The sequence below is a fragment of the Anolis carolinensis genome, chromosome 1 (genome assembly GCF_035594765.1).
Source record: "Anolis carolinensis isolate JA03-04 chromosome 1, rAnoCar3.1.pri, whole genome shotgun sequence".
Lineage (NCBI taxonomy): Eukaryota > Metazoa > Chordata > Lepidosauria > Squamata > Dactyloidae > Anolis > Anolis carolinensis.
Genome location: NC_085841.1, coordinates 207,429,199 through 207,438,428, shown reverse-complemented (window position 1 = coordinate 207,438,428; position 9,230 = coordinate 207,429,199). Strand labels below are relative to the sequence as shown.

Here is a 9,230-nt window from a genome sequence, read left to right as displayed (position 1 = left end):
ATGGTCTCTGTATCTTCTGGTGACCCTTGTGGGGGGGGGGGGTCTACTTGATAGGTCATGTGGCAGTGCTTTGGCAGGAAGGTAATGGTGATACATGCAGTCATGCCGGCCACATGACCTTGGAGGTGTCTATGGACAACGCTGACTCTTCAGCTTAGAAATGGAGATAAGCACCAACCCACAACTAGATTTAATATCAGGGGGAAACCTTTACCTTTTACTTATATTTATGTATTCTTTATGTCACCTTTTCTCCTCTAAAAATGCTCCAAAGCAGACCATAAGCATTAAAATAGCAACAATTTATTTTATTTTATTTAAAAAATTATTGAAAGTTTTCTTATATACACAACTGGATGTTAGACGATAGACACAGAAACAATTGGGTTGGGGGAGGTAAGGTTTGGTTTAGATGGGGAGGGAAGGAATAGGGAGAAGGGTGTGTTGGTGGGCTACAGCTTGTGGAGGGGAGACACACTAGGGAAGGGTTTACTTCCGATCTTTGTCCTTTTCTATTAAATATTCCATTTACAAGTTTCTTGATGTTACTTTCTTAAGGTGGTCCTCAAAAGTAGACCAATTTGTAGTCTTCAACGCTCTTCCGTTACTCTTTCTCGTCAAAAAAGTTAGTTTCTCCATGTCCTTTATTTCAATCAGTTTATCCAACCATGTTTCTTTTGTTGGGGCTTTTTCACTTTTCCACTGTTTGGCAATCACCATTCTCGCTGCAGTAATAAAGAAAGTAAATAATTTGTATTTTTGTCTACAATAACTCATTGATCATAGCCCTAGCAGTTCAGGCATTTTCATAAAATTTGTTTTTAAAATTTTATTACTTTCCCCTAGAACTGTTGTCCAAAATTTCTCTAATTTTCTACAGCTCCACCACATGTGGAGATATGAACTAATTTGTGTTTTACACCTCCAATATTTATTGTTGGCATTTCTGTACATTAATCCTATTTTCTTTGGCGTTAAATACCACTTGTGCATAACTTTCAACCAATTTTATTTCATATCAGTGGAGTATGTATATTTAATTTTTTTTCCTCCAAATTGATTCCCATTCATGTAAATGAATCAGGCGACCAATGTTTTTGCCCATTGAATCATTGCGTTTGTGATACCCTCTGATTCTATTTCCCATTCTAGTAATTTACTGTATAATATAGATATAATTTTCTTGTTCAACTGGCAAATTCTATCCCAAAAACCCTGTTCTACTTCAAAGCCTTCACATTTGTCCTTTTTATAGGATTCTTTGATTTGGAGATATTAGTACCAAGACATATTTTTGTTAATTAATTGAATTTCATACAATTCTTTTATCTGTGGGGGATCTTTTATGTTGGATGCTAAATTTAATATTTCTTTATAGGTCGGCCATTTTATCCATCCCAATAATCTTTGGTGATTAGCTTCCAGCGGGGAGAGCCAAAGGGGAATTTTGTATGGAAATGTCTTTTATATTTATCCCAGATTTTGATTAATGCCGATCTTATGAAATGATTACCAATTTGTTTTTCTATTTTTGATTTGTTGTACCAGAGATATCCATGCCAGCCTCTTCTTAACTCATGTCCCTCTAAATTTTAAATTTTGATTTGTTCCAATTTAATCCAATCTTTAATCCAATTGAGAGCATAGACATCGTGGTATAAATATTTTATCTTAGCCGGGGTTTCCAGTCCAGAAGTGTCATATAAGTCTTTTTGCTTTTCTTTTGACATGCTTTTTGTTAGAATTTTGTTTTTTTCTTATTGGTTTTTAAGCCCGCCACTTTACCAAAGTCCTCAATGTTTGTTAGCCAATTGTGAATACTCTGTCTAGGATTTTCAATAATACAAATTATGTCATCAGCGAAGGCTCGGCATTTATAATCCTGCCTGTCTAGTCTAATTCCTTGTAGGTTCCCATCTTTGTTAATTGCTTTTAATAGCACTTCCAATGCAAAAATGAATATTAGGGGTGATAAGGGGCATCCCTGTCTAGTTCCTTTATTAATTTTGAATTTTTTCATTTCTTGGCCATTAATTTGGATTTTGGCCCATTGATCTTCATAAATACTATTGATTCCATTTCGAATCTGGAAGCCTAAGTCTAATTCCTGTAATAGTAATTTAAAGAAGTTCCAATTTAGGTTATCGAAGGCTTTCTCAGCATCTAATGCTAGAAAGCCTACTTCTTTTTGATTATTTTGTTCATAATACTCAATTGCATCTATGATTGTTCTCACATTATCTTTGATACTTCTGGCTGGTAAAAACCCCGTTTGGTCTTCTCCAATCCAATCGGCTAAAAATTCTTTCATTCTATTAGCTAAAATTTTGGTAAAGATTTTGTAATCCGTATTCAATAGGGAAATGGGTCTATAATTTCCTACATTCAATAAGTCCGAATTTTCCTTAGGGATCATAATTATTATTGCTTCTTTCTATGTGTCCGGAATAATTTTCTCCTGCAGGGCCTGATTCATTATTTTCTGTAAGAAGTGAATCACTTCTTCTTGACCTATCTTATAAAAGGCTGCAATGAAACCATCGGGTCCTGGGGCCTTATTGCTTTCTAGACTTTAATTGCTCTGAGAATTTCTTCTTTCGTGATTTCTTTATTTAGATTCAGTCTTTGCTCATCTGTGATTTTCTCCAATTTTTGTTTCCCCAGGTACTCCATTATCTTTTCCGGGCTTATGGGGTCTTTTGTGTAGAGTTTTTCATAATAGGTTTTAAATTCCTCTCTGATATCCCCATCTCTGGTGACTATTCTTTCTTTTGTTTTAATTGTTGCTATTTGTTGATTTTGTCTTTTCTTCCTTAATAATCTAGCCAACCATTTACCTGGCTTGTTTGCATTTTCGAATGTATTTTGTTTAACCCACTTTATCTGGTTAGCTAGCTTTTCCATGTCCCAATTTGCCTGCTGTTTTAAAAGTATATCTAGAATTCTCTTTGTTGAGTGGTTTCTCGGATTGGCTTTTAGTTCTTTTTCTTTCGCCTCTATCTCTTTTTTAAATTTGACATTTCTAATTCTTTTTGTTTTCTTGCTGGCGTTTAATTGTATCAAAAAGCCTCTTGTCACTGCCTTAAAGGCATCCCATATAATTTGTGGTCTCACTTCTTTGGTATCGTTAATACAAAAATACTCTTTTGTCATGGCCTTGATCTTCTCTATATCCTATATAGCAAGAATTTAGAAAATGTGTTAAAAACTAGAAGTTGTGCTATACTAGCATTATTGTTAGGATACTATATTTTATTTTTGATATTACTATTAATGTATACTATATACCACTTTTTCCCTCTTAAAATATTCCAAAGCAGACTATAAGCATTAAAATAGAAGTAAACCTAAGGAATAGTTAAAATAAATTTAAAAGACATGAAACATTACCCAACACAGATTAATGGTACAAGACACACAAGTGTCTCTCTGGGATGGGCCTTCGGGGTACTGCTTTGCAGTGGCCCCAGTCCTTCCTGGAGGGTTGTACCCAAATGGTGAAGTTGGGGACACCTGCTTGAAACCCTGGCCATTGACCTGTGGGGTCCCATAAGGTTCCATTCTGTCCCCCATGCTTTTTAACATCTAGATGAAACTGCTGGGAGATGTCATCCGGAGTTTTGGAGTTCGGTGCCATCTCTACGCAGATGACACTCAACTCTTTTCCACCAAAATCCAAGGAAGCTCCTCGGATTCTGGACCAGTGCCTGGTGCTGTGCTGGGCAGGATGAGGACAAACAAGCTGAAGCTTAATCCTGGCAAGACAGAGGTCCTCCAGGTCAGTCGCTCAGCCGATCGGGGTATTGGGTGGCAACCTGTGCTCGACGGGGTTGCACTCCCCCTGAAGGAGCAGGCCCGCAGTCTGGGGGTCCTCCTGGACTCATCGCTGACACTTGATGCTCAGGTGTCGGCGGTGGCCGGTAGGGCCTTTGCACAACTAAAACTTGTGCGCCAGCTGCGACCGTACCTTGTGAAGTCTGACTTGGCCATGGTGGCCCATGCCTTAGTTACCTCCAGGATGGATTATTGCAATGCTCTCTACATGGGGCTGCCCTTGAAGATGGCCCGAAAACTACAACTAGTCCAATGATCGGCAGCCAGACTGTTAACCGGAGCATCTTACAGGGAGTGGTCAACCCCCCCCCCCCCGTTTAAGGAGCTCCATTGGCTGCCATTCACTTTCCGGTCCCAATTCAGGGTGCAGGTACTAACCTACAAAACCCTGAACGCCTTGGGACCTGTCTACCTTTGTGACCGCCTTTCTCCCTATGAGCCTGCATGATCCCTTCAATCCTCAGGGGAGGCCCTCCTCTCGTTCCCTTCACTATCGCAGGCTCGGCTTGCTGGGACGAGGGAGAGGGCCTTTTCTGTGGTGGTCCCCCAGCTTTGGAATTCCCTCCCTAGGGAGATCAGATTGGCTCCAACCTTGTCTGCCTTTGTGAAACAGCTGAAGACATGGCTATTTCAGTGTGTGTTTGATTAATTCACCAACATGATAGACCCTTTCACCGAGACATTACTTCTTAGCACTTTAATCCCTTCCTACCTTACCTTATCCCATATTATCCCAGTTGACTCTCTGACACTTGTTTATGCACTTTATTAAAGTTTTGGATATTGTGTTTTATATGCCCGACCCCTTTTATCTCCAGTGGTTGATGCTGTATTATTTGTTCTGATTTTATGTGTTTTATTGTATTTTTATAATGTTTAAATTGTTTATTTTATTTGATTTATATTATTACTGTTCTGTTTTGATATTTGTTGTAATTGCTTTATTCTGTTTTGTTTTGGGCATCGCCCCATGTTAGCCCTTCGGGGAGATGGTGGCAGGATAGAAAAATAAAGTATTATTATTATTATTAAGTGCAAACAAGAGATTATTTTTATTTCATTAATACACATATCTATATCTTCCAACTCTATTATTCTGTTCTGGATACAACACATTGAGTGATTCTTCTTCAACAAGAAGCCTATTACCTTTGCTATGTATCTCCATGGCTCTCTTCTTCCACTCTCACTGCATTTGGGGGTGGTGGTGGTGCCAGAATACTGTTTTCGCTTACACTTGAAAATTACCTAAGGCCAGCCCTGCACAAATGTGTACAAATTGATGGTGACTATGTTGAAGGGTATTTTTGCATAGAGAATAGTTCAGGCTATGATCTGTAGCAACTGCATCTGCTTTAGTCATTCTGCCCTGCTCACAGTCAGAGGGAAAGGGAGTGGAAAGAGGTTTATGGCTACACTAGAGAGAGGTAAAGTCTGACTCACCAGATATTCTTGAACTGCCATTCTGTTGGCCATTGAGTGGGAGGGAGGCAGCCAGCAAGACACAGCAACATCATGTCTTATGTATGACATCTTATTTATCTTATGTAGATTATAAGCCTGAGTGCCTTTGCGGCTGAAGTAAAAATTCTCTAAATAAAAATAAATATAAATAAACGACAACTCCCAAAAGCCTTAGAATATAAACTGCCTTCTAGTGTCCGAAGAGTCATAAACTGTCCACCTTTGGTTTAGGTGTCTGCATATATGGGGGGAATTTTGTGCCCATGCTTCAGGGAACAAGCCCTCTTGAACTTAGTAGAACTTGCTTCAGTATAGTATCATAAATAATATGAATAATTACATGCAATTATATTGCTGATCCTGAGTAAAGGGATATGAATATGGACAAACGGCCACTACCATCTAGTCATTCACAGAGTTCAAAAAGCAGAAAAGTAGGTTTTTAGTTATTGCATTACTTCAAGTAATTTCTGCCTTATGCCGATCTTAAGGCAACTCTATCATGGGGCTTTCTTGGCAAGATTTGTTTAGAGGAGGTTTGCCGTCATCTTCTTCCGAGGCTGAGAGAGTGTGACTTGCACAAGGTCATCCAATGGGTTTTCCACTGCTGAGTGGGGATTAGGACTCTGTACTCCAGAGTCATAATCCCAAACTCAAATTGCTACACCATGCTGGTTTTCAGAAAGATTAATAGGATTGTTGTTGTTTATTCGTTCAGTTGCTTCCGACTCTTCGTGACCTCATGGACCAGCCCACGCCAGAGCTCCCTATCGGCAGTCGCTGCCCCCAACTCCTTCAAGGTCAAGCCAGTCACTTCAAGGATGCCATCCATCCATCTTGCCCTTTGACGGCCCCTCTTCCTTCCATTTTCCCCAGCATCATTGTCTTAATAGGATAATAGCTTTAAAAATAATGTTCACCAAAAGCTACCTGTAGGAAAAAAAGAGAAACTAGGTATGTTGGAAAAGAGCAAGAGAAAGCTGTCAATTCTATTACTCTGGGTACAGCAAAGAGCAACAAGGACTTATTACCAGATCTGAAATAATCATTATCATTGGTGATTATTGGTTATGGAAATATGATATTGGATCATGAAGCCTACCTTGGTCATTTTTGTACCTGTGACCTCTGATTAAGTACATTCAGAATTGCCACCCACATTTAAAAGTTTGGGAGGTGGTTGAGTAGGAAAGTAGGTGAATTTCTGTTATATATCAGAGATTTAATAGTTGCAGAAGTTTCCCAGATCTTTACAACCAGTGAAAATCGGCACCAGATCCGTAATTCTGGCACAACATGTCTTCTCTTTGAAGTCTGGTTGCTGCTTTTTTACAGTTTTATTTTTAAAATGTATTAAAGACATTTAAAAGTTGCAGAGACGTTCTATAAAAGCTGCACAATCCAGAATCAGGATGCTGGTCCCAATTTAAAATGGCTGTTAAACAATAGTATCTCCAAATAAAAAGGGGCCTGACTTACAAAGTACTTCTGACTATGTTCAGTTTTATGGCCAAATTCTTCTTCTTTGGGGCCACTGAGGTCAGTTTCTCTTTATCATCCTCTATCTCCAACTTTTCCTGTAACTACTGTGTGGAAAATTGTAAATGAGATTCTTTTACATTGACCATTAAAGTGAAAATATTAAAACAGAGGAAGGGAAGGAATCTAATAAATGTTCTGCATTTACTACTGGTTGCCCTTATGATTTAAACAATATCTAACACAACCACGGTGTAGTCAAAATGATGCCACAACAAAGCCTATTGTTTTATAGCAGCCCCCCAAATTTGCATTTTTAATGTTTTCCTCTCAGTAAGTTTGATCTGTATCACGAAGAATGCATTTAATGGCATAATTACTTATGCTAAGATGTTGGATTAGAGTGACATGAACACAGGTAATACGTAATATGTTGACATATTTCCCACTGAAGTTTAAATTAAGATTCCGTGCATTTTGGAAATGTTACATTTCATTCAATAGTTAGTATTTAAAAACAGAGAAACAGAAGGACAAAACACTGAGACTTTTTAAAGTCCTGATCTCATGCATCTCTACAGCTCAGGAAAATACTGTTATGCTACATAATTAACAATGTAGATATGTTCCTGAAAATGTGGTAGCAGAGGTAGAAATAACAAATAAAGGATACATCTAAGTCCCTACAACACAAAAATCAAGAGTAGTTCAATATGGACCTCATCACGTTGATGAGGTCCAGTTTTGTGATTCTCAGTGCCCTGGGTGACAGCTGATGCTTTCCCGTCCCACATGGGAGAGCGTTGTCACTCCGCCGAAGCTCGTTCCTAATGGAACATGGGGCGGCTTCTATGTTGGCAGTGGCAGAGTCACACCATGCTGCCTCACCAGAAGTTACCTTAGTTTGTATGATGGGTGGTGTGGGCTTCCATGGGCCCTTAGACGCTTCTTCCACCCTGTGTGATAAGGCTGTAGGTCTCAGTAAACATTGCATCCTAAATATATATGTGTGAAATGAAACAACCAGGCCAGATCAGGTCAGGTAAACTACATAACTAAACTAAAACATTTTGAATTTGTTAGAGAACACTTGAAAGTTTATTTCAAAACACTTCCAGGGATTTTTTTTTCTTATGATTTTCATTTTGATGGACAAACTTGTAGATGTTGTTGTATGTCTTTCGGGCTGTGTGGCCATGTTCCAGAATGGATCCATACCTCACAACCTCTGAGGATGCCTGCCATAGATGTGGGCGAAACGTCAGGAGAGAATACTTCTGGAACATGGCCACACAGCCCGAAAGACATACAACAACCCTGTGATCCCGGCCATGAAAGCCTTCGACAAAACTTGTAGATCTCTGTGTAGTTTTTTTTAAAAAAAAAATGCTGACTGTTGGGAACAGACGATACGACTTTTTACATTTCTTCTCTTGTCTATTTTTTGCTGTTCAAGCATGTTCAGTAAGGACATGTCTACACAAATAAAAAGCCTCATATTCACCTTGTAGCTGGAGTTTATTTACTTATTTATTTATTTACAGTATTTATATTCCACCCTTCTCACCCCAAAGGGGACCCATTTCCATGTATGTTTTCCATACATGGAAAACATGCAGTGGCATTAGACATACGACATATATAGACAGACATAGAGGCAATTTAACATTCCAGCTTCCAGCTTCATGAGGGTATGCTTGATTCCGGCCAAAGGGGGAGCTGCTGCTTCACCGTCCACTTGTGACACTGAGTCCATGATGGAGTACTTCCTCGTTCTTCCGCACACTGCTGGAGATTTTATGGCGCTGAAAATTAGTTAAATTAGCCTCCCCACATAAAGTGGTACCTAAATTTCCTACTTGACAGATGCGGCTGTCTTTCGGCTACATAGTCTACCAAGCTAGACTTTTAATGGTTGGGAGCTTACTCCGACTCGCACTGACTCGAACTCATGACCTTTTGGTCAGTAGTGATTTATTGCAACTGGCTACTAACCAGCTGCACCACAGCACCACAGCGCCACAGCTGCGCCACAGCTCAGAGTTGACAATCTTCACAATGTGAGGTGACTTTTGGTAAGCATCTGGAGTTTTCAGCTCTTAACCCAAATTTTCTCTGCAGTGTTGGAGGATGCTCTGGAGTTTGCAGAAAATTCTGTTCTTGTGTTTGGACAGCTAGATTGAGCCCATTTTGGTCTGATTCATTGTTCACATGTACACCACCACCATCCCTGTGCTAATGAGCTCTGGTACCTGGAACAGTGTTGGTCCACTAACCATCAGAATGTTTCTGGGAAAGAATCAATTGTAGACTATTGGCCCAAATATGCTCCCTGGCATATCTGCCTCATTTTGCCTAATGGAAGTGCTGGTTATGCAGTGTTAAACAGTTTAAAATGCCAGCAATGTAGGGCTAACACCTGTACTTCTGTCAAATAGTGATGCAGCTAAAAT

The 9,230-nt window shown here is 39.3% G+C and overlaps 1 long non-coding RNA gene across 1 annotated transcript; it reads right to left on the bottom strand.

Annotated features, from left to right (window-relative positions):
- Nucleotides 1-287: 287 nt before the first annotated feature.
- LOC134294172 (uncharacterized) lies at nucleotides 288-7,929 on the bottom strand. Its single transcript, XR_010001141.1, has 2 exons — nucleotides 5,278-7,929; nucleotides 288-725 (listed from the first exon to the last, which is right to left on the bottom strand). It is a non-coding gene; the product is annotated as an uncharacterized LOC134294172 (long non-coding RNA).
- Between the last annotated feature and the right edge of the window lie 1,301 nt (nucleotides 7,930-9,230).